This window comes from Populus nigra, chromosome 4 (genome assembly GCF_951802175.1).
Source record: "Populus nigra chromosome 4, ddPopNigr1.1, whole genome shotgun sequence".
Lineage (NCBI taxonomy): Eukaryota > Viridiplantae > Streptophyta > Magnoliopsida > Malpighiales > Salicaceae > Populus > Populus nigra.
Genome location: NC_084855.1, coordinates 18,725,267 through 18,751,425, shown reverse-complemented (window position 1 = coordinate 18,751,425; position 26,159 = coordinate 18,725,267). Strand labels below are relative to the sequence as shown.

At 42.5% G+C, this 26,159-nt stretch overlaps 1 pseudogene; it reads right to left on the bottom strand.

Moving 5' to 3' along the window:
- Positions 1 to 25,470, bottom strand: part of LOC133691745 (uncharacterized) — a 41,280-nt pseudogene extending 15,810 nt beyond the window's left edge.
- Positions 25,471 to 26,159: the final 689 nt, after the last annotated feature.

Here is a 26,159-nt window from a genome sequence, read left to right as displayed (position 1 = left end):
AGATAGAGTATAGAAGACATCACCTGAAACAACGAACACTGACAAACCTGAAACACACTCAAATATAAAAAATAACAGAACAAAATACTATGTGAGAAATAAAACCAAAAGACACAAGGATTCACAAATGAAGGCTCAAATCCAATCTAAGCTTTTTTACGGCTTTCTGTAGTTGACCAATTGATGCGACTCATGGAAGGATCAATTACAGGGGTGAAAGATTGTAGTTTGTCGATCAATTGTTCAGCAGTAGCAGCAGAGATTATGATTTGTCGTGCCGAAGATGTTAGAAATTCCTGTTCCACAGCTTGATCAAGAAAAGACAACAAAGTATCATAAAAACCATTAACATTGAGCAAACCTATAGGTTTATGGTGAATGTGAAGTTGGGCCCAAGAGGAAATATGAAAGATCTCTTCCAATGTGCCCAGACCACCTGGTAAGGCAATGAAGGCATCAGCATGGTTAAACATTGTATTCATTCGATCAAACATTGTGGAGACCTGTAGTTCCTCTCCAATTGTTCTTCCAATGATGTCCCCTTTTGTTAAAGCTTCAGGGACGACCCCCAAAACTTGACTACCTCCTAAAAATGCAGTTATCGCCACACCCCCCATTAACCCAAGGCTGCCTCCCCCATACACTAAATGAATCTTTCTCTCAGCTAGTACCTGACCAAGATGATTTGCTGCTTCTAAAAAAGCTATTTCCTTCCCAGGACTGGATCCACCGAAAACACAAATATTTTTTATGTGATAACTTGAGGAACCTGCCATTTCTACACGCTTCTATATCTGTCTAATGTAAGGGATGAGTAGAAATGAGGGGAAGGAAGAGAAGATTTTATAGAAGAGAAATTGAAGATGCAATCATACCACCTATATGTAGGCCAGCTGGAGTCTCACACTCTCTCTCTCTTTATTTATTTATTTATTTTGAAAAAAGCATGTATATGTACAGGTAGTTGTGATTGTGGCTCACATCTTCCCTTGGTTTTACGTCCAAGAACGGCTTAAACGCCCTCTATGGGTCGGGGATAGGCTTCCCATCCAGTTTTCTTAAAAACTGGCAAACAGGGTCTTTTTTAGTCAGATTCCCAAGACTAAGTCTATCATGTTCTTTATGAAAATGGGGCCATAAATCATGAATTGCACGATGCACATCTCCACTAGGATGCGTCTCAAGGGTCAACAAAAGATTATCTAAAGACCCCTTACTCAGGCCATCCTTAATGAATTGTATTTTATCTTCACGGTTTATAGATACCATTCCTAAAGAACGACATGTTGCATTGCAAGTCCATCTGGCACATTTGTGACAGACTTTCAGTCGTTTTGCACGACATTTCTTTGCAAAAGTGCTTTTACCTGTTCTAGGCATGTGTGAAATGAAAGAATTGGAGGACTCACCTGATAATCGGACCTTTGCTTCAATCAGCCAACGAATATGTAAACACCCAAAGGAAAATATATATATATATATTTTTCGCTGCCGATTTCTCAATGAACAGTGACGCAGAGCTGGGAGGGAGGGGTAAAACTGGTTTTAGATAAACCAAACAAGGATAAGGACACACCTAAACCAACCCCCAAACAACCCATTTCATTGGATGGGTAGTATAAATACAAAGAGGGGAGAGAGAATGACCCATCTCCTTCCAAATCCAGCAGCTGCATGCCGTTCTTCCCTTCCCCTTTCACAACAGAAACGTAAATCAGACCAGTAGAGATTACTTTGTGAACTTGTGAGGGAGAGATGAGACCTTGAGAGAGGAGTGGGCAGCTGCATAGAGGAGAGGCAAAGGAGAGCCGGAAAAAAAAAAAAAAAAAAAAACGTGAGAGAAAAAAGAAGAAGAAGGAGAACCAGCAGCTGAATAGTGTCAAACCTTCCTCAAACTTAGTTAAATTCAGAAGGTATGGGTCATGAAACTCTCTTCCTCTCCCCCGTAAGATCAAAAACGAAAATAAAGAAGAAAAAAAAAACCCTAAGAAAAGAATTGATCTAAGACCTAAGCCAGCTGTGAAGGAAGCTGAAATTAACCAAGAGAACAAGCAAACAAAAGTGAAATAAAGTCAATTTCAGAACATCTAACAAATCATGGTAGAGGGGCGGCTTTAACTAGGGGGAATTAATGTGTTCTGCTGTGATGTTGTTGCTGGAATTAATGTGTTCTGCTGTGATGATTGTTGCTGGAATTAATGTGTTCTGCTGTGATGTTGTTGCTGGAATTAATGTGTTCTGCTGTGATGATTGTTGCTGGAATTAATGTGTTCTGCTGTGATGTTGTTGCTGGAATTAATGTGTTCTGCTGTGATGTTTGTTGCTGGAATTAAGGTGTTCTACTGTGATGATTGTGCTGAAATTGATGCTCCCGATTATGGGTTGCGCAGCGAAATTCTGTTTCGCTGCCGCAACTGAACCTGCTGCAGCGAATTAATATTCGCTGCCTAGTTGTGTGTTGCGCAGCGAAATTCTGTTTCGCTGCCGCAGCTGAACCTCCTGCAGCGAATTAACATTCGCTGCCGAGTTGTGTGTTGCGCAGCGAAATTCTGTTTCGCTGCCGCAGCTGAACCTCCTGCAGCGAAGTGATATTCGCTGCCGAGTTGTGCGTTGTGCAGCGAAACTGTGGCGCCAACAGCGGTGCAGTTCTCGCTGCCGAACTGGCAGCCCGCAGCGAACCAGTTCTCGCTGCCGAATTGGGCAGCCCGCAGCGAACCGGTTCTCGCTGCCGATTCCTACAATAAGCCTCCTAGGCAGGAATGACTTAAATGCTAATAACAATTTCATGATATGATGGTGTAAAATAGGGAACACTTTAATGTGAACATGTGAACTATTGAAATAAGTGTGATGATGAATGTGATTCAAAAATAAAATAAATACAACTGTGCTGATTTGTGACCATTGATGTCTCAGGTGGTGCAGTCGGGATTGGACCATCATCAAGACAGGAACGACCCACAGGTGGAACAGGTAGGTGACTTGCACCTTTCTTTTTCATACGTTGAACCTTAGAACATTTTAACTTGAGTACTACCATATTGTTAGAACCGATATTAAATTGTCGAACGCTTAATTGTTGATAAAAGAGTGATTAGCTTCGGCTAATGGCATCCAAACGGATGGCCGGGACAAAGAGTGATTAGCTTCGGCTAATGGCATCCGAATGGATGGCCGGGACAAAAGAGTGATTAGCTTCGGCTAATGGCATCCAAACGGATGGCCGGGACAAAAGAGTGATTAGCTTCGGCTAATGGCATCCAAACGGATGGCCGGGACAAAAGAGTGATTAGCTTCGGCTAATGGCGTCCGAATGGATGGCCGGGTTAAAAAGGGATGATTTCGCTGCCGATTGTGGATCGGCAGCGACGCAGTTCCGCTGCCGATTCTGGATCGGCAGCGACCCAGTATTCGCTGCCGATATAGAAATCGGCAGCGACCTAGTTTCCGCTGCCGATACAGAAATCGGCAGCGACGCAGTTCCGCTGCCGATTCTGGATCGGCAGCGACACAGTATTCGCTGCCGATACAGAAATCGGCAGCGACCTAGTTTCCGCTGCCGATACAGAAATCGGCAGGGACGCAGTTCCGCTGCCGATTCTGGATCGGCAGCGACACAGTATGCGCTGCCGATACAGAAATCGGCAGCGACCTAGTTTCCGCTGCCGATACAGAAATCGGCAGCGACGCAGTTCCGCTGCCGATTCTGGATCGGCAGCGACACAGTATTCGCTGCCGATACAGAAATCGGCAGCGACCTAGTTTCCGCTGCCGATACAGAAATCGGCAGCGACGCAGTTTCCGCTGCCGATTTTGGATCGGCAGCGATGCAGTCTTCGCTGCCGATACAGAATTCGGCAGTGACCCAGTTTCGCTGCCGATTCCTTGATCGGCAGCGATGTAGTTTCGGCTGCCGATTTTAGGATTGGCAGTGACGCAGCTATTGCTATGGAATCCGGATGGATAGCCGGGACAAATAAACGACTAGTTTCGGCGAATGGCATTTGAAAACTTGTGTATCTATATGTACTACTAATTGTTACATCAAATACATGAAGAAATTATAAATGTTAATGCTTATTTAATTGTTAGGCCGTTAGTTACCAATATTATTATTATTATTAAGTATTTGTTTTCTCTTAAATGTTTTGTACTGCTGTAGGGACGTCACACCAATAAGATGTCTAGGATACCCAATACATGGGAACCTACTTTTGCAAAGAATTAAGTAGATGCATTCGAACTCACAATGTATTTTGTAGGGATCAATGTACTGAATGTATAACTTTTATTAGACCCTTTTTGTTTAAAATTTTGTGATGGCTATTAGTAGTATAAGAATGCAAACTCATGTCCATGTATATATATTTTTAATATGAATTTCAAATCATGCAACACTAATATTATGTGTTTGTGTAAGATTCGCTTTTGAATGAACTGTTGATTGTATGGGTTGTATTTTGATGATGTAAGGATTCAAGTTCTTTGATTACCGGCACCAGGTGTATTAAATATATATATAAAAAAAAAAATTTACTATTGTTGGGCTTAGAAATCCGAGTCGTTACAGTTGGTATCAGAGCCCTTGGTATGGATCCTGAGGATCATTAATAAATGTGTTGTTGCGATGAATTTCAGGATGGTACGCGCCCGACAAGGGACACAAACTGAGCCGCCGTCCTTAGAAAGGAGGGGCATGAACCGAGGTGCCCAAGGTTGGCAAGACGAAGATCTAGATGATACGGCATCTCATGCTCCGATAATACCGCCCGAAACCTTGCAGGGGGAAGATACGATGGCAGGAGAAGGCCCGAGGCCTCATCAGACAGAGGGAACACCCTCAGTCGCAATGGAGCAGCGAGAAAGACCAGAAGCACAGCCATCTACTGTTCCAACTGGTGTGCCCCCACAATATGTAGATGCAGGACTCCTTGTACAAATAGTTAAAGCAGTGATGGAAGGCATGGCTAATTCAGCAGCACAAACAACCCCTACCACGCAGAATCCACCAGCAGCCCCTACGACCAGCATGACCATGGATAATGTGGTACCACTGGTGCGACTAGTCAAGAGTATGAGGGAAATGGGCTGTGAACCGTATATGGGGGAACAAGATGCAGAGATAGCTGGAAGATGGATCAGGAAGGTAGAAAAGACAATGATTCAAATAAGCATACCCGAGGGTTTGAGGGTAAATTGTGCATCCCAGTTACTATCTGATAGGGCCATGACATGGTGGGAAACAGTTCAGCTGAGGCGTGCGACTGAGACCCTAACTTGGAGTGATTTCAAGACAGAGTTTGAGAATCAGTTTTATTCCAAGTATCATCGCAAGGTGAAAGAACAAGAGTTCTTGGCATTAAGACAGGGTGATATGTCAGTATTGGAGTACGAAAGGAGATTCCATGACCTCTCATTGTTCGCCCCACATTATGTGCCGACAGAGGAACATATGATTGAAAAGTTGAGAGATGGTTTACGACAGGATTTGAGACAAGGATTGATCGCCTTGCGATTTAAATCGGTGAGGGAGTTGATTGAGGCTGCACAAGCTCTGGAGGCATGTATTGGAGAAAGCCAAGGGGGGTATCAGAGTATAAGCAAAAAGAGAGATGGGGACTATTTCAGCGGCAGACCACCGCACCCGAAGAAAGGAAAAAGTGGAGTGTTTGAGCAGCACGGAAAGAAGGGGAGTTTGATATTACCGCCTCACCAACAGTCAAGTGGGAGAATGATGGCGGGACAGTCTCACTTGAGGGCAAACTCTTCAACTAGGACCGGTGACCGTAGGGGAGTTGACTATCCTTTTTGTGAAAAATGTGGACAAAAACACCCTGGGGACTGCTCAGTTTCCCCTGGGCGATGTTTTGTGTGCAGAGGAGAGGGTCATAGGTGGAGGAACTGCCAGTATCTTAGCCAAGGGTGTCATTACTGTGGTGGGAAAGGTCATTACAAGAGGGACTGCCCCAAAAGGAACACCGGACAAGTACAGAGCTATAGACAGCCCAGTCAGAGCCACCAGCAGTCAGTCACCGTTAATAGGCCAGTGAGATCTTCTCAATCAGGGGCAAACTCCAGTCGAGGGAAGCCGAGGGCACAAAATGATCGGACCCCAGGGAGGGTCTTCCACCTGACACAGGAGGAGGCCAGGGCTGCATCGGATGTGGTGGCAGGTACACTACTGTTGAATGATTTTAATATGCATGTATTGTTTGATCCGGGTGCCACCCACTCGTTCATTGCTAAGAGAAGTATCACTAAATTGAGAAAGGAAGTAGAAATAGTAGAGAAGGGGTTTGTAATTGGAACTCCAATGGGAAACATGGTTGAAACAAATATTGTATATGTGGATGTGGGGGTTAGTTTATCCGGGTATGAAACAGAAGTAGACTTGATTCCCTTAGAGCTGCATGATTTTGACATAATACTAGGCATGGATTGGTTGAGTAAATACAAGGCACTAATAGACTGTTATGCTAAAACTGTTACTTTCCAAACACCTAAGTGCGAGAAAATGACTTTTGAAGGAGAGAGATTTCCCAAACTGAATGCTCTAATATCGGTGGTAACAGCCCAAAAACTGTTAAGAAAGGGATGTATGGGATACCTCGCATACATCTTAAACTCTGATGATGAAGGTCCACGATTGAAGGATATTCTTGTGGTGAAGGATTTCCCAGATGTGTTTCCAGAAGAACTACCAGGACTACCCCCGGAGCGAGAGGTAGAGGTGTCTATAGACACTTTTCCTGGAGTCCCACCCATAGCCCAACAACCGTATCGGATGGCTCCAGCAGAACTGAACGAGTTAAAGACTCAATTACAGGAATTATTAGACAAGGGGTTCATACGACCCAGTAATTCTCCTTGGGGAGCACCGGTCCTATTTGTAAGAAAGAAAGATGGAACCCATAGGCTTTGTATTGACTATCGACAGTTGAACAAAATAACAATGAAAAACAAGTATTCGTTACCTCAGATAGATGATTTGTTCGACCAATTAAAGGGAGCGAGGGCATTCTCGAAGATAGATCTGAGATCAGGGTACTATCAGATGAAGATTAAAGAAGCGGATGTAGCAAAGACCGCATTTAGAACTCGTTACGGACACTATGAATTTTTGGTGTTACCATTCGGGTTGACGAACGCCCCAGCTCTCTTCATGGATTTGATGAATCGGGTTTTCCAACCATACCTGGATAAGTTTGTGGTGGTATTCATTGATGATATACTGGTGTACTCGAATTCTTTCAAGGAACACGAAGAACACTTGAGACAAACCTTACAAACCTTGAGAGATCACCAGTTATATGCAAAATTGAGTAAATGTGAATTTTGGCTGAAAAGGGTGACGTTTTTGGGACATGTCATTTCAGTTGAAGGTGTTTTTGTCGACCCTCAAAAAGTCGAAGCAGTCTTGAAATGGGAAAGACCGACTTCAGTCACTGAAATACGTAGTTTCCTGGGACTTGCAGGATACTATCGGAGATTTATCGAAGGTTTTTCCCTGATTGCAACCCCTTTGACCCAGCTAACTAGGAAGGATAAGAAGTGGGTGTGGTCGGAAGAATGTGAGGCTAGCTTCCAAGAATTGAAGAGGAGGCTCACCACTGCTCCAGTCTTAACTCTCCCCTCAGGGACTGAGGGTTTTGTGGTATATAGTGATGCCTCGGGGAAGGGATTGGGGTGTGTTCTGATGCAACATGGGAAGGTGATCGCCTATGCATCAAGGCAACTAAAGACTCATGAGGTGAACTACCCGGTGCACGACCTGGAGTTGGCAGCTGTAGTATTTGCCTTGAGGATATGGAGACACTATTTGTATGGGTCTCGAACCCAAATTTTTACTGATCATAAGAGCCTGAAGTATCTGATGTCGCAAAAGGAGTTGAACATGCGGCAAAGAAGGTGGATAGAGCTCATTAAGGATTATGATTGCACCATAGAATACCACCCGGGGAAAGCAAATGTGGTGGCAGATGCCCTCAGTCGCAAAAATAAAGCCTCCTTGGGAAGCTTAACAGTAGGAAAGGAGCGGCAATTGGCAGAATTAAAAGAGTTGGGTGCAGATTTGGGAATTGATGCAAGAGGTGGGTTAGTAGCCCAATTATTGGTGCGACCAACGTATCGAGAACAGATACTACATGCCCAATTCCATGACAAGGTGGGATCCAAGATTAGGAAGAATGTGGAGGCCGGGGTAGAAATGAAATTCCGAGTAGCGGAGGATGGATCCTTGATGATGGGACAACGGTTGTACGTGCCTGATGACGAAACAGTCAAACGTATGGTTCTGCAAGAAGCACATGAGTCCAAATTCTCCATACATCCTGGCAGCACTAAAATGTACCGAGACCTGAAACACCTCTATTGGTGGCCTAATATGAAAAGGGAAATAGCTGAGTATGTGTCAAAGTGTGGGATATGTCAACAAGTCAAGGTTGAACACCAAAGGCCTGCGGGACCATTACAGCCATTACAAATTCCAGAATGGAAGTGGGAGATGATCACCATGGATTTCGTGTCAGGATTTCCCAAGGGGAGAAAAGGAAATGATGCGATATGGGTCATTGTAGATCGGTTGACGAAATCCGCACTATTCTTGCCTGTAAAGATGACCGACTCGGTGGACAAGCTTGCCAAGATCTACATAAATGAGGTGGTACGACTTCATGGGATTCCGGTGTCCATTGTATCGGATCGAGATCCTAGGTTCACCTCTCGACTTTGGCCGAGCATACAACATGCCTTGGGAACAAGATTGGACATGAGCACTGCGTTTCACCCCCAAACGGATGGCCAATCGGAAAGAGTCATTCAAGTCTTGGAAGACCTATTACGGGCATGTGTGCTAGCATTTGGAGGAAACTGGGAGGAACACATGGCATTGGTGGAGTTCACTTATAACAATAGTCACCAAGCCACAATAGGGATGGCCCCATATGAAGCCTTGTATGGTAGGAGGTGTAGAACTCCTTTATGTTGGGAAGAAATTGGGGACCGGAAGTTATATGGCGCAGAGTTAGTTCAAGTCACCACGGAGAAAGTGAGAATTATCAGGGATCGCATCAAAGCCGCACAGGATAGACAGAAGAAGTATGCCGATGTGAGGAGAAGACCTCTCGAGTTCAGTACGGGGGACCAGGTGTTCCTGAAGGTAGCCCCATGGAAGAACTTGTTACGATTTGGATTGAAAGGGAAGTTAACTCCCCGATTCATTGGACCCTTCAAAATCTTACAACGAGTTGGACCAGTAGCCTACAAGGTGGAATTGCCCCCACAGTTAGCCAGGGTCCATGATGTGTTCCATGTCTCCTTGTTAAGGAAGGCTAACGTAGACCCTGCCCGAGTTCTACCCCAGGTCCCAATAGAGGTCAAGGAAGACTTAACATTGGAATTGAGGCCCATACGGATACTAGATCAAGAAGTGAAGGAGTTGCGGAGCAAAAAGATCCCCATTGTTAGAATCTTATGGTGAAATGCTCAAGTAGAAGAGGAAACTTGGGAGAGGGAGGCTGAGATGAGAAAAAAGTACCCCACTTTATTTGATCTACCAGGTATGGAGTGTGAAAACTTCTTAAATTTCGAGGACGAAATTCATATTTAGGAGGGGAGAATGTAAACACCCAAAGGAAAATATATATATATATATATATATATATATATATATATATATTTAGAGAGAGAGGGATGATGATGGATGCAGTTTTCGCTGCTGATGCAGAAATCGGCAGCGACGTAGTTCCGCTGCCGATTCTGAATCGGCAGCGACGCAGTTTTTGCTGCCGATGCAGAAATCGGCAGCGATGCAGTTTTTGCTGCCGATGCAAAAATCGGCAGTGATGCAGTTTTCGCTGCCGATTTCTCAATGAACAGTGACGCAGAGCTGGGAGGGAGGGGTAAAACTGGTTTTAGATAAACCAAACAAGGATAAGGACACACCTAAACCAACCCCCAAACAACCCATTTCATTGGATGGGTAGTATAAATACAAAGAGGGGAGAGAGAATGACCCATCTCCTTCCAAATCCAGCAGCTGCATGCCGTTCTTCCCTTCCCCTTTCACAACAGAAACGTAAATCAGACCAGTAGAGATTACTTTGTGAACTTGTGAGGGAGAGATGAGACCTTGAGAGAGGAGTGGGCAGCTGCATAGAGGAGAGGCAAAGGAGAGCCGGAAAAAAAAAAAAAAAAAAAACGTGAGAGAAAAAAAGAAGAAGAAGGAGAACCAGCAGCTGAATAGTGTCAAACCTTCCTCAAACTTAGTTAAATTCAGAAGGTATGGGTCATGAAACTCTCTTCCTCTCCCCCATAAGATCAAAAACGAAAATAAAGAAGAAAAAAAAAAACCCTAAGAAAAGAATTGATCTAAGACCTAAGCCAGCTGTGAAGGAAGCTGAAATTAACCAAGAGAACAAGCAAACAAAAGTGAAATAAAGTCAATTTCAGAACATCTAACAAATCATGGTAGAGGGCCGGCTTTAACTAGGGGGAATTAATGTGTTCTGCTGTGATGTTGTTGCTGGAATTAATGTGTTCTGCTGTGATGATTGTTGCTGGAATTAATGTGTTCTGCTGTGATGTTGTTGCTGGAATTAATGTGTTCTGCTGTGATGATTGTTGCTGGAATTAATGTGTTCTGCTGTGATGTTGTTGCTGGAATTAATGTGATGTTGTTGCTGGAATTAATGTGTTCTGCTGTGATGTTTGTTGCTGGAATTAAGGTGTTCTACTGTGATGATTGTGCTGAAATTGATGCTCCCGATTATGGGTTGCGCAGCGAAATTCTGTTTCGCTGCCTAGTTGTGTGTTGCGCAACGAAATTCTGTTTCGCTGCCGCAACTGAACCTGCTGCAGCGAATTAATATTCGCTGCCGAGTTGTGTGTTGCGCAGCGAAATTCTGTTTCGCTGCCGCAGCTGAACCTCCTGCAGCGAAGTGATATTCGCTGCCGAGTTGTGCGTTGTGCAGCGAAACTGTGGCGCCAACAGCGGTGCAGTTCTCGCTGCCAAACTGGCAGCCCGCAGCGAACCAGTTCTCGCTGCCGAATTGGGCAGCCCGCAGCGAACCGGTTCTCGCTGCCGATTCCTACAATAAGCCTCCTAGGCAGGAATGACTTAAATGCTAATAACAATTTCATGATATGATGGTGTAAAATAGGGAACACTTTAATGTGAACATGTGAACTATTGAAATAAGTGCGATGATGAATGTGATTCAAAAATAAAATAAATACAACTGTGCTGATTTGTGACCATTGATGTCTCAGGTGGTGCAGTCAGGATTGGACCATCATCAAGACAGGAACGACCCACAGGTGGAACAGGTAGGTGACTTGCACCTTTCTTTTTCATACGTTGAACCTTAGAACATTTTAACTTGAGCACTACCATATTGTTAGAACCGATATTAAATTGTCGAACGCTTAATTGTTGATAAAAGAGTGATTAGCTTCGGCTAATGGCATCCAAACGGATGGCCGGGACAAAAGAGTGATTAGCTTCGGCTAATGGCATCCAAACGGATGGCCGGGACAAAAGAGTGATTAGCTTCGGCTAATGGCATCCAAACGGATGACCGGGACAAAGAATGATTAGCTTTGGCTAATGGCGTCCGAATGGATGGCCGGGTTAAAAAGGGATGATTTCGCTGCCGATTGTGGATCGGCAGCGACGCAGTTCCGCTGCCGATTCTGGATCGGCAGCGACACAGTATGCGCTGCCGATACAGAAATCGGCAGCGACCTAGTTTCCGCTGCCGATACAGAAATCGGCAGCGACGCAGTTCCGCTGCCGATTCTGGATCGGCAGCGACACAGTATTCGCTGCCGATACAGAAATCGGCAGCGACCTAGTTTCCGCTGCCGATACAGAAATCGGCAGCGACGCAGTTTCCGCTGCCGATTTTGGATCGGCAGCGATGCAGTCTTCGCTGCCGATACAGAATTCGGCAGCGACCCAGTTTCGCTGCCGATTCCTTGATCGGCAGCGATGTAGTTTCGGCTGCCGATTTTAGGATTGGCAGTGACGCAGCTATTGCTATGGAATCCGGATGGATAGCCGGGACAAATAAACGACTAGTTTCGGCGAATGGCATTTGAAAACTTGTGTATCTATATGTACTACTAATTGTTACATCAAATACATGAAGAAATTATAAATGTTAATGCTTATTTAATTGTTAGGCCGTTAGTTACCAATATTATTATTATTATTAAGTATTTGTTTTCTCTTAAATGTTTTGTACTGCTGTAGGGACGTCACACCAATAAGATGTCTAGGATACCCAATACATGGGAACCTACTTTTGCAAAGAATTAAGTAGATGCATTCGAACTCACAATGTATTTTGTAGGGATCAATGTACTGAATGTATAACTTTTATTAGACCCTTTTTGTTTAAAATTTTGTGATGGCTATTAGTAGTATAAGAATGCAAACTCATGTCCATGTATATATATTTTTAATATGAATTTCAAATCATGCAACACTAATATTATGTGTTTGTGTAAGATTCGCTTTTGAATGAACTGTTGATTGTATGGGTTGTATTTTGATGATGTAAGGATTCAAGTTCTTTGATTACCGGCACCAGGTGTATTAAATATATATATAAAAAAAAAAATTTACTATTGTTGGGCTTAGAAATCCGAGTCGTTACAGTTGGTATCAGAGCCCTTGGTATGGATCCTGAGGATCATTAATAAATGTGTTGTTGCGATGAATTTCAGGATGGTACGCGCCCGACAAGGGACACAAACTGAGCCGCCGTCCTTAGAAAGGAGGGGCATGAACCGAGGTGCCCAAGGTTGGCAAGACGAAGATCTAGATGATACGGCATCTCATGCTCCGATAATACCGCCCGAAACCTTGCAGGGGGAAGATACGATGGCAGGAGAAGGCCCGAGGCCTCATCAGACAGAGGGAACACCCTCAGTCGCAATGGAGCAGCGAGAAAGACCAGAAGCACAGCCATCTACTGTTCCAACTGGTGTGCCCCCACAATATGTAGATGCAGGACTCCTTGTACAAATAGTTAAAGCAGTGATGGAAGGCATGGCTAATTCAGCAGCACAAACAACCCCTACCACGCAGAATCCACCAGCAGCCCCTACGACCAGCATGACCATGGATAATGTGGTACCACTGGTGCGACTAGTCAAGAGTATGAGGGAAATGGGCTGTGAACCGTATATGGGGGAACAAGATGCAGAGATAGCTGGAAGATGGATCAGGAAGGTAGAAAAGACAATGATTCAAATAAGCATACCCGAGGGTTTGAGGGTAAATTGTGCATCCCAGTTACTATCTGATAGGGCCATGACATGGTGGGAAACAGTTCAGCTGAGGCGTGCGACTGAGACCCTAACTTGGAGTGATTTCAAGACAGAGTTTGAGAATCAGTTTTATTCCAAGTATCATCGCAAGGTGAAAGAACAAGAGTTCTTGGCATTAAGACAGGGTGATATGTCAGTATTGGAGTACGAAAGGAGATTCCATGACCTCTCATTGTTCGCCCCACATTATGTGCCGACAGAGGAACATATGATTGAAAAGTTGAGAGATGGTTTACGACAGGATTTGAGACAAGGATTGATCGCCTTGCGATTTAAATCGGTGAGGGAGTTGATTGAGGCTGCACAAGCTCTGGAGGCATGTATTGGAGAAAGCCAAGGGGGGTATCAGAGTATAAGCAAAAAGAGAGATGGGGACTATTTCAGCGGCAGACCACCGCACCCGAAGAAAGGAAAAAGTGGAGTGTTTGAGCAGCACGGAAAGAAGGGGAGTTTGATATTACCGCCTCACCAACAGTCAAGTGGGAGAATGATGGCGGGACAGTCTCACTTGAGGGCAAACTCTTCAACTAGGACCGGTGACCGTAGGGGAGTTGACTATCCTTTTTGTGAAAAATGTGGACAAAAACACCCTGGGGACTGCTCAGTTTCCCCTGGGCGATGTTTTGTGTGCAGAGGAGAGGGTCATAGGTGGAGGAACTGCCAGTATCTTAGCCAAGGGTGTCATTACTGTGGTGGGAAAGGTCATTACAAGAGGGACTGCCCCAAAAGGAACACCGGACAAGTACAGAGCTATAGACAGCCCAGTCAGAGCCACCAGCAGTCAGTCACCGTTAATAGGCCAGTGAGATCTTCTCAATCAGGGGCAAACTCCAGTCGAGGGAAGCCGAGGGCACAAAATGATCGGACCCCAGGGAGGGTCTTCCACCTGACACAGGAGGAGGCCAGGGCTGCATCGGATGTGGTGGCAGGTACACTACTGTTGAATGATTTTAATATGCATGTATTGTTTGATCCGGGTGCCACCCACTCGTTCATTGCTAAGAGAAGTATCACTAAATTGAGAAAGGAAGTAGAAATAGTAGAGAAGGGGTTTGTAATTGGAACTCCAATGGGAAACATGGTTGAAACAAATATTGTATATGTGGATGTGGGGGTTAGTTTATCCGGGTATGAAACAGAAGTAGACTTGATTCCCTTAGAGCTGCATGATTTTGACATAATACTAGGCATGGATTGGTTGAGTAAATACAAGGCACTAATAGACTGTTATGCTAAAACTGTTACTTTCCAAACACCTAAGGGCGAGAAAATGACTTTTGAAGGAGAGAGATTTCCCAAACTGAATGCTCTAATATCGGTGGTAACAGCCCAAAAACTGTTAAGAAAGGGATGTATGGGATACCTCGCATACATCTTAAACTCTGATGATGAAGGTCCACGATTGAAGGATATTCTTGTGGTGAAGGATTTCCCAGATGTGTTTCCAGAAGAACTACCAGGACTACCCCCGGAGCGAGAGGTAGAGGTGTCTATAGACACTTTTCCTGGAGTCCCACCCATAGCCCAACAACCGTATCGGATGGCTCCAGCAGAACTGAACGAGTTAAAGACTCAATTACAGGAATTATTAGACAAGGGGTTCATACGACCCAGTAATTCTCCTTGGGGAGCACCGGTCCTATTTGTAAGAAAGAAAGATGGAACCCATAGGCTTTGTATTGACTATCGACAGTTGAACAAAATAACAATGAAAAACAAGTATTCGTTACCTCAGATAGATGATTTGTTCGACCAATTAAAGGGAGCGAGGGCATTCTCGAAGATAGATCTGAGATCAGGGTACTATCAGATGAAGATTAAAGAAGCGGATGTAGCAAAGACCGCATTTAGAACTCGTTACGGACACTATGAATTTTTGGTGTTACCATTCGGGTTGACGAACGCCCCAGCTCTCTTCATGGATTTGATGAATCGGGTTTTCCAACCATACCTGGATAAGTTTGTGGTGGTATTCATTGATGATATACTGGTGTACTCGAATTCTTTCAAGGAACACGAAGAACACTTGAGACAAACCTTACAAACCTTGAGAGATCACCAGTTATATGCAAAATTGAGTAAATGTGAATTTTGGCTGAAAAGGGTGACGTTTTTGGGACATGTCATTTCAGTTGAAGGTGTTTTTGTCGACCCTCAAAAAGTCGAAGCAGTCTTGAAATGGGAAAGACCGACTTCAGTCACTGAAATACGTAGTTTCCTGGGACTTGCAGGATACTATCGGAGATTTATCGAAGGTTTTTCCCTGATTGCAACCCCTTTGACCCAGCTAACTAGGAAGGATAAGAAGTGGGTGTGGTCGGAAGAATGTGAGGCTAGCTTCCAAGAATTGAAGAGGAGGCTCACCACTGCTCCAGTCTTAACTCTCCCCTCAGGGACTGAGGGTTTTGTGGTATATAGTGATGCCTCGGGGAAGGGATTGGGGTGTGTTCTGATGCAACATGGGAAGGTGATCGCCTATGCATCAAGGCAACTAAAGACTCATGAGGTGAACTACCCGGTGCACGACCTGGAGTTGGCAGCTGTAGTATTTGCCTTGAGGATATGGAGACACTATTTGTATGGGTCTCGAACCCAAATTTTTACTGATCATAAGAGCCTGAAGTATCTGATGTCGCAAAAGGAGTTGAACATGCGGCAAAGAAGGTGGATAGAGCTCATTAAGGATTATGATTGCACCATAGAATACCACCCGGGGAAAGCAAATGTGGTGGCAGATGCCCTCAGTCGCAAAAATAAAGCCTCCTTGGGAAGCTTAACAGTAGGAAAGGAGCGGCAATTGGCAGAATTAAAAGAGTTGGGTGCAGATTTGGGAATTGATGCAAGAGGTGGGTTAGTAGCCCAATTATTGGTGCGACCAACGTATCGAGAACAGATACTACATGCCCAATTCCATGACAAGGTGGGATCCAAGATTAGGAAGAATGTGGAGGCCGGGGTAGAAATGAAATTCCGAGTAGCGGAGGATGGATCCTTGATGATGGGACAACGGTTGTACGTGCCTGATGACGAAACAGTCAAACGTATGGTTCTGCAAGAAGCACATGAGTCCAAATTCTCCATACATCCTGGCAGCACTAAAATGTACCGAGACCTGAAACACCTCTATTGGTGGCCTAATATGAAAAGGGAAATAGCTGAGTATGTGTCAAAGTGTGGGATATGTCAACAAGTCAAGGTTGAACACCAAAGGCCTGCGGGACCATTACAGCCATTACAAATTCCAGAATGGAAGTGGGAGATGATCACCATGGATTTCGTGTCAGGATTTCCCAAGGGGAGAAAAGGAAATGATGCGATATGGGTCATTGTAGATCGGTTGACGAAATCCGCACTATTCTTGCCTGTAAAGATGACCGACTCGGTGGACAAGCTTGCCAAGATCTACATAAATGAGGTGGTACGACTTCATGGGATTCCGGTGTCCATTGTATCGGATCGAGATCCTAGGTTCACCTCTCGACTTTGGCCGAGCATACAACATGCCTTGGGAACAAGATTGGACATGAGCACTGCGTTTCACCCCCAAACGGATGGCCAATCGGAAAGAGTCATTCAAGTCTTGGAAGACCTATTACGGGCATGTGTGCTAGCATTTGGAGGAAACTGGGAGGAACACATGGCATTGGTGGAGTTCACTTATAACAATAGTCACCAAGCCACAATAGGGATGGCCCCATATGAAGCCTTGTATGGTAGGAGGTGTAGAACTCCTTTATGTTGGGAAGAAATTGGGGACCGGAAGTTATATGGCGCAGAGTTAGTTCAAGTCACCACGGAGAAAGTGAGAATTATCAGGGATCGCATCAAAGCCGCACAGGATAGACAGAAGAAGTATGCCGATGTGAGGAGAAGACCTCTCGAGTTCAGTACGGGGGACCAGGTGTTCCTGAAGGTAGCCCCATGGAAGAACTTGTTACGATTTGGATTGAAAGGGAAGTTAACTCCCCGATTCATTGGACCCTTCAAAATCTTACAACGAGTTGGACCAGTAGCCTACAAGGTGGAATTGCCCCCACAGTTAGCCAGGGTCCATGATGTGTTCCATGTCTCCTTGTTAAGGAAGGCTAACGTAGACCCTGCCCGAGTTCTACCCCAGGTCCCAATAGAGGTCAAGGAAGACTTAACATTGGAATTGAGGCCCATACGGATACTAGATCAAGAAGTGAAGGAGTTGCGGAGCAAAAAGATCCCCATTGTTAGAATCTTATGGTGAAATGCTCAAGTAGAAGAGGAAACTTGGGAGAGGGAGGCTGAGATGAGAAAAAAGTACCCCACTTTATTTGATCTACCAGGTATGGAGTGTGAAAACTTCTTAAATTTCGAGGACGAAATTCATATTTAGGAGGGGAGAATGTAAACACCCAAAGGAAAATATATATATATATATATATATATATATATATATATATATATATATATATATATATATATATATATATATATATATATATATATATATATATATTTAGAGAGAGAGGGATGATGATGGATGCAGTTTTCGCTGCTGATGCAGAAATCGGCAGCGACGTAGTTCCGCTGCCGATTCTGAATCGGCAGCGACGCAGTTTTTGCTGCCGATGCAGAAATCGGCAGCGATGCAGTTTTTGCTGCCGATGCAAAAATCGGCAGTGATGCAGTTTTCGCTGCCGATTTCTCAATGAACAGTGACGCAGAGCTGGGAGGGAGGGGTAAAACTGGTTTTAGATAAACCAAACAAGGATAAGGACACACCTAAACCAACCCCCAAACAACCCATTTCATTGGATGGGTAGTATAAATACAAAGAGGGGAGAGAGAATGACCCATCTCCTTCCAAATCCAGCAGCTGCATGCCGTTCTTCCCTTCCCCTTTCACAACAGAAACGTAAATCAGACCAGTAGAGATTACTTTGTGAACTTGTGAGGGAGAGATGAGACCTTGAGAGAGGAGTGGGCAGCTGCATAGAGGAGAGGCAAAGGAGAGCCGGAAAAAAAAAAAAAAAAAAACGTGAGAGAAAAAAAGAAGAAGAAGGAGAACCAGCAGCTGAATAGTGTCAAACCTTCCTCAAACTTAGTTAAATTCAGAAGGTATGGGTCATGAAACTCTCTTCCTCTCCCCCATAAGATCAAAAACGAAAATAAAGAAGAAAAAAAAAAACCCTAAGAAAAGAATTGATCTAAGACCTAAGCCAGCTGTGAAGGAAGCTGAAATTAACCAAGAGAACAAGCAAACAAAAGTGAAATAAAGTCAATTTCAGAACATCTAACAAATCATGGTAGAGGGCCGGCTTTAACTAGGGGGAATTAATGTGTTCTGCTGTGATGTTGTTGCTGGAATTAATGTGTTCTGCTGTGATGATTGTTGCTGGAATTAATGTGTTCTGCTGTGATGTTGTTGCTGGAATTAATGTGTTCTGCTGTGATGATTGTTGCTGGAATTAATGTGTTCTGCTGTGATGTTGTTGCTGGAATTAATGTGATGTTGTTGCTGGAATTAATGTGTTCTGCTGTGATGTTTGTTGCTGGAATTAAGGTGTTCTACTGTGATGATTGTGCTGAAATTGATGCTCCCGATTATGGGTTGCGCAGCGAAATTCTGTTTCGCTGCCTAGTTGTGTGTTGCGCAACGAAATTCTGTTTCGCTGCCGCAACTGAACCTGCTGCAGCGAATTAATATTCGCTGCCGAGTTGTGTGTTGCGCAGCGAAATTCTGTTTCGCTGCCGCAGCTGAACCTCCTGCAGCGAAGTGATATTCGCTGCCGAGTTGTGCGTTGTGCAGCGAAACTGTGGCGCCAACAGCGGTGCAGTTCTCGCTGCCAAACTGGCAGCCCGCAGCGAACCAGTTCTCGCTGCCGAATTGGGCAGCCCGCAGCGAACCGGTTCTCGCTGCCGATTCCTACAATAAGCCTCCTAGGCAGGAATGACTTAAATGCTAATAACAATTTCATGATATGATGGTGTAAAATAGGGAACACTTTAATGTGAACATGTGAACTATTGAAATAAGTGCGATGATGAATGTGATTCAAAAATAAAATAAATACAACTGTGCTGATTTGTGACCATTGATGTCTCAGGTGGTGCAGTCGGGATTGGACCATCATCAAGACAGGAACGACCCACAGGTGGAACAGGTAGGTGACTTGCACCTTTCTTTTTCATACGTTGAACCTTAGAACATTTTAACTTGAGCACTACCATATTGTTAGAACCGATATTAAATTGTCGAATGCTTAATTGTTGATAAAAGAGTGATTAGCTTCGGCTAATGGCATCCAAACGGATGGCCGGGACAAAAGAGTGATTAGCTTCGGCTAATGGCATCCAAACGGATGGCCGGGACAAAAGAGTGATTAGCTTCGGCTAATGGCATCCAAACGGATGACCGGGACAAAGAATGATTAGCTTTGGCTAATGGCGTCCGAATGGATGGCCGGGTTAAAAAGGGATGATTTCGCTGCCGATTGTGGATCGGCAGCGACGCAGTTCCGCTGCCGATTCTGGATCGGCAGCGACACAGTATTCGCTGCCGATACAGAAATCGGCAGCGACCTAGTTTCCGCTGCCGATACAGAAATCGGCAGCGACGCAGTTCCGCTGCCGATTCTGGATCGGCAGCGACACAGTATTCGCTGCCGATACAGAAATCGGCAGCGACACAGTTTCCGCTGCCGATACAGAAATCGGCAGCGACGCAGTTTCCGCTGCCGATTTTGGATCGGCAGCGATGCAGTCTTCGCTGCCGATACAGAATTCGGCAGCGACCCAGTTTCGCTGCCGATTCCTTGATCGGCAGCGATGTAGTTTCGGCTGCCGATTTTAGGATTGGCAGTGACGCAGCTATTGCTATGGAATCCGGATGGATAGCCGGGACAAATAAACGACTAGTTTCGGCGAATGGCATTTGAAAACTTGTGTATCTATATGTACTACTAATTGTTACATCAAATACATGAAGAAATTATAAATGTTAATGCTTATTTAATTGCTAGGCCGTTAGTTACCAATATTATTATTATTATTAAGTATTTGTTTTCTCTTAAATGTTTTGTACTGCTGTAGGGACGTCACACCAACAAGATGTCTAGGATACCCGATACATGGGAACCTACTTTTACAAAGAATTAAGTAGATGCATTCGAACTCACAATGTATTTTGTAGGGATCAATGTACTGAATGTATAACTTTTATTAGACCCTTTTTGTTTAAAATTTTGTGATGGCTATTAGTAGTATAAGAATGCAAACTCATGTCCATGTATATATATTTTTAATATGAATTTCAAATCATGCAACACTAATATTATGTGTTTGTGTAAGATTCGCTTTTGAATGAACTGTTGATTGTATGGGTTGTATTTTGATGATGTAAGGATTCAAGTTCTTTGATTACCGGCACCAGGTGTATTAAATATATATATATATAAAAAAAAATTTACTATTGTTGGGCTTAGAAATCCGAGTCGTTACAGAATATCTTCAGGAATTCCATGATCCATTAACAACTTCAATCTTGCACACCTAGCACGGTAAATTTTTGTAATCGCATTCTGAGGCAGAGCGGGAAAGTACTTTTTCAATTTTTCAAGAATGGTGTCCATTTTGAAATGAGAATTGGAGAAGAGATTCAAAGAAGAGAGAAAGAGTAAAGAATTGCACAAATATAGACAGATATCAGTTATTATGGGAAACTGAAAGAACCGACTTAAGTCATGGAGTACCGTTATCCGCCTTTTGACCGGGGTGAGAGAAACTAGCAAAATGAAACACAAAACAATGTGAGAAAACGAATCAATCTTTATATACAGGATCACTCAATTCAATCGAGTCATTTTCAACTAAAAAATTATCAAAGTAAACTTTCAAACGATGTCCATTTACCTTGAAAACATTGCCATTCTTTGGATTCTCGATATCACAGGCCCCATATGGATACACATGTTTCACAATGAAAGGACCACTCCATCTTGATCTTAGTTTTCCAGGAAATAAATGGAGTGGAGACTTATAAAGCAAGACTTTTTGACCAACATTGAATGTTTTTCTCAATATTTTCTTGTCATGAAACTCTTTGATTCTTGCTTTATGAATTCTTGAATTTTCATATGCATCATTTCTTATTTCCTCAAGCTCATTTATTTGTAATTTTCGCAGTTGACCAGCATCATCAAGGTTTGAATTAAAAGCTTTAATAGCCCAATAAGCTTTATGTTCAAGTTCCACAGGCAAGTGACAAGGTTTTCCATAGACTAGTCTATAAGGTGACATACCTAATGATGTTTTATAAGCAGTTCGATAAGCCCAAAGTGCATCATTAAGTCTTAAAGACCAGTCTTTCCTATTAGGGTTCACTGTTTTCTCCAAGATTTGTTTGATCTCCCTATTAGCAAGCTCTACCTGCCCACTAGTCTGAGGGTGATAAGGGGTGGCAACTTTGTGAGTGATTCCATATTTCTTCATTAAAGACTCAAATGGCTTGTTGCAGAAATGTGTTCCACCATCACTTATCATGGCTCGAGGGATTCCAAATCGACTCAAAATATTTTCTTTCAAGAATTTTATCACTGTTTTGTGATCATTGTTTCGACTTGGAATTGCCTCTATCCATTTTGAAACATAATCTACTGCGACTAATATGTACACGAAACCAAATGATGAAGGAAATGGACCCATGAAATCTATACCCCAACAGTCAAAGATCTCAATGACAAGAATAGGATTTAAAGGCATCATGTGACGTTTTGAAATAGATCCCAACTTTTGACAATTTTCACAAATCTTACAGAATGCATGTGAGTCCTTGAACATGGTGGGCCAGTAAAATCCGCATTGTAAGATTTTTGCAGTTGTCTTTCTTGATGAGAAATGGCCCCCACATGCCTCAGAATGACAAAATTTAATGACACTACTTACCTCATTGTCAGGAATGCATCTTCGAAATATTTGATCAGGACAATATTTGAATAAATAAGGGTCATCCCAATAAAAGTTCTTTACTTCGTTCAAGAACTTTCTTTTGTCTTGGGTACTCCAATGAGCTGGCAATTGTCCTGAAACAAGAAAATTAACAATATTAGCAAACCAAGGCATCGTAGAGACAGAAAATAAAGATTCATCAGGAAAGTAGTCATCGATTGGTGTGATGTCAGATTTTGAATCTGTTGTCAATCTTGACAAATGATCGGCGACAACATTTTCGGTGCCTTTCTTGTCTTTGATTGTGATATCAAATTCTTGAAGTAACAAAATCCACCGAACCAATCTAGCCTTAGAATCTTTCTTAGAAAGAAGATATTTCAATGCTGCATGATCACTGTAAACAACAACAGGTGAGCCAACAAGATAAGACCTGAATTTTTCACATGCAAATACTACTGCAAGTAATTCTTTTTCAGTAGTGGTGTAATTCATTTGAGCACTATTTAAAGTTTTACTTGCATAGTAAATCACATAAGGTTTCTTATCTTTTCTTTGTCCCAAGACAGCACCCACGGCATAATCACTAGCGTCACACATTATTTCAAAAGGTAAAGACCAATCAGGAGGTTGAATGATAGGAGCAGAAGTAAGCAAGTTTTTAAGTTTAACAAAGGCTTCTTCACAATGTTCAGTCCATTCAAAAATATTATCCTTTGTTAGAAGGTTGCTCAAGGGCTTAGATATTACACTAAAATCTTTGATGAACCTTCTATAAAAACCAGCATGTCCTAAGAATGATCTAACATCTTTAATGGATTTTGGTGTTGGCAAGTTAGCAATTAACTCGATTTTAGATTTGTCAACCTCAATTCCTTTTGATGAAACAATGTGACCAAGTACAATGCCGTTTGTTACCATAAAGTGACATTTTTCCCAATTCAGTACAAGATTCTTCTCTTCACATCTGCTCAAAACCTTTTCTAAGTTAGTCAAACAATCATCAAATGAATCACCAAAAACAGAAAAATCATCCATAAAAATCTCAAGAAAACGTTCAACCATATCACTAAATATACTAAGCATGCATCTTTGAAACATGGCAGGTGCATTACATAATCCAAAAGGCATCCTTCGATATGCAAAAGTGCCAAATGGACATGTGAAAGTAGTTTTCTCTTGATCTTCCAATGCAATTTCAATTTGGTTATAACCTGAATAGCCATCTAGGAAACAATAAAATTCATGACCTGCAACTCTTTCTAGGATTTGATCCATGAAAGGTAAGGGAAAATGATCTTTTCTAGTCATTGAATTAAGTTTCCTATAATCAATGCACATGCGCCAACCAGTAATAGTCCTAGTTGGAATTAACTCATTTTTTTCATTTGTTATCACAGTGACTCCAGACTTCTTAGGTACCACTTGAGTAGGACTTACCCATTTGCTGTCAGAAATAGGATAAATGATTCCATTATCTAGAAGCTTAATGACTTCATTTTTCACTACTTCTTTCATATTAGGATTAAGCCTTCGTTGCATTTCTCTAGAGGGTTTAGCATTTTCCTCCAAATAAATCCTGTGAGTGCAAATCAAAGGACTAATTCCTTTTATGTCAGCTATGGTCCATCCTAATGCATTTTTATGCATTTTCAGAGTTTGTAATAACTTAACTTCTTGCTGTGCATTAAGTTTGGAAGAGATTATTACCGGAAAAGTTTCATTTTCTCCCAAAAATGAGTATTTGAGATTGAGGGGTAACGGCTTCAAATCAGGTTTTGGTGGTTGAACACTTGAAGGTATTGGCTCAATTGATCGTGGCGGCAATTCCTCAATTTGTGGTCTCCAATTACTTGCCTTTGATTCTTCCTGAAAATAGACCATTTGCAAATCATCAGATTCATCAATCTCAATTTCATTGGAAGTGGTTTGAAATTGATCATGAACTAATTTTTCAGTAAAGTCCACTTCCTGTAAATCATTATCATCTCCAGGTTGCTTGCAAATGTTGAAAATATTCATCTCCAATGTCATGTTTCTAAAAGATAGCTTCATCAGTCCATTCCTACAATTAATCAATGCATTAGAAGTTGCAAGAAATGGACGTCCTAAAATAACAGGAAATGAATTACATGCTTCAACAGGCTGTGTATCCAAGACAATAAAATCCACAGGATAAATGAATTTATTGACTTGTACTAACACATCTTCAACTATTCCTCTAGGCACTTTTACAGATCTATCGGCAAGTAAAAGAGTCATAGAAGTTGGTTTTAACTCACCTAGATTGAGACTTTGAAAAACTGAATATGGAAGTAAATTCACACTAGCTCCAAGATCAAGTAAAGCTCTTTCAATTTTATGTTCTCCAATAAAGCATGAAATTGTAGGACAACCAGGGTCTTTATATTTCAATGCATTATTGTTCTGAAGAATGGCACTTACTTGTTCGGCTAAGAAGGCTTTCTTTTTCACATTCAGTTTTCTCTTCACAGTGCACAGATCTTTCAAAAATTTAGCATAAGAAGGAACCTGTTTAATAGCATCCAACAAAGGTATATTGATCCTTACCTGTTTGAAAGTTTCAAAGATTTCAGAGTTGTGATTGACTTTCCTTTGTTTGGTCATGGCATGAGGAAATGGAAGTGCTGGCGGAGAATCAGTCTTTTCTTTGCAATGATCAGATTCAACCCCTTCCTTACCCTCAGAGATTGATTCGTCATCATTCTCACAAGGTTCAAGAATGGGTTTTTCAATAACCTTACCACTGCGAAGAGTGATGACTGATTTTACATGATCCATGTGTTGGCTTCCCGAACTACTTGCATTCGCATTGTATTGCCCCTTGGGATTTTGTTGTGGTTGAGATGGAAACTTACCTTTCTCTTGGAAACTGAGAGCAGATGTCAATTTTGCAAGAGTATCTTTAAAATCTGTCATGCTTTGAGCAAGTTGAGTGTTAATTGCCTCTTGCTTTTCCATAAATGCATGCAATGTTTCCTCAAGATTTCTTCTAGGAGGGGGAGCATAAGGAGGTGCATATCCATGAGAATTTTGGAAATTATGATGTGCTGGAAACGATGGCTGTGAAGTTTGAGCATTACTGTTCTCATTCTTCCAACTGAAATTTGGATGATTTCTCCAACCAGGGTTATATGTTTGCGAATATGGGTTATGATTGGGCTTTTGAAAACTGTTTAATGCATGGGCTTGTTCATGGAGACATTCTTTAAAAGAAGGCAAGGTTGGACAATCATTGGTTGAATGTTCGTTGGTTTCACAGATTTGACATGCAATGTCTTGAACAGATTTTAATTGACCACTCTTTTTTAATTCTAGTGCCTCAACCTTTCTAGCTAAAGATGCAAACTTGGCTTGGAGGTCATGATCTTCCCTAAGGTTGTACATACCTCCACTAGATGTATGAGGTTGGGTTTTACTTGGTGCCTCATAAGTACCTGTGGTGTCCCAATTTTGCGCATTTTCAGCTAGCAAGTCTAGGTATTCCATTGCTTCATTAGGGTCTTTATCCTCAAAAGTTCCATTGCACATTAATTCAACCATTTGCCTATCTCTAGGAGTTAACCCTTCATAAAAATGTGAAACTAATCTCCATGTTTCAAAACCATGATGGGGGCAAGTATTAAGTAAGTCTCGATACCTATCCCAACATTGATAAAATGTTTCTCCTGGTTTTTGAGAGAAAGTAATGATTTGTCTTTTGAAAGAGTTTGTTCTGTGGGATGGAAAAAACTTCTTTAAAAATTGTTGTTGCATATCATCCCAAGCACGAATGGATCCAGGTCTCAAATTTTGTAGCCATGTTTTAGCTTTATCTTTTAATGAAAAAGGAAAAAGCTTCAATCTAATGGTGTTCATGCTACAATTTGAGTCATTATACGTGTTGC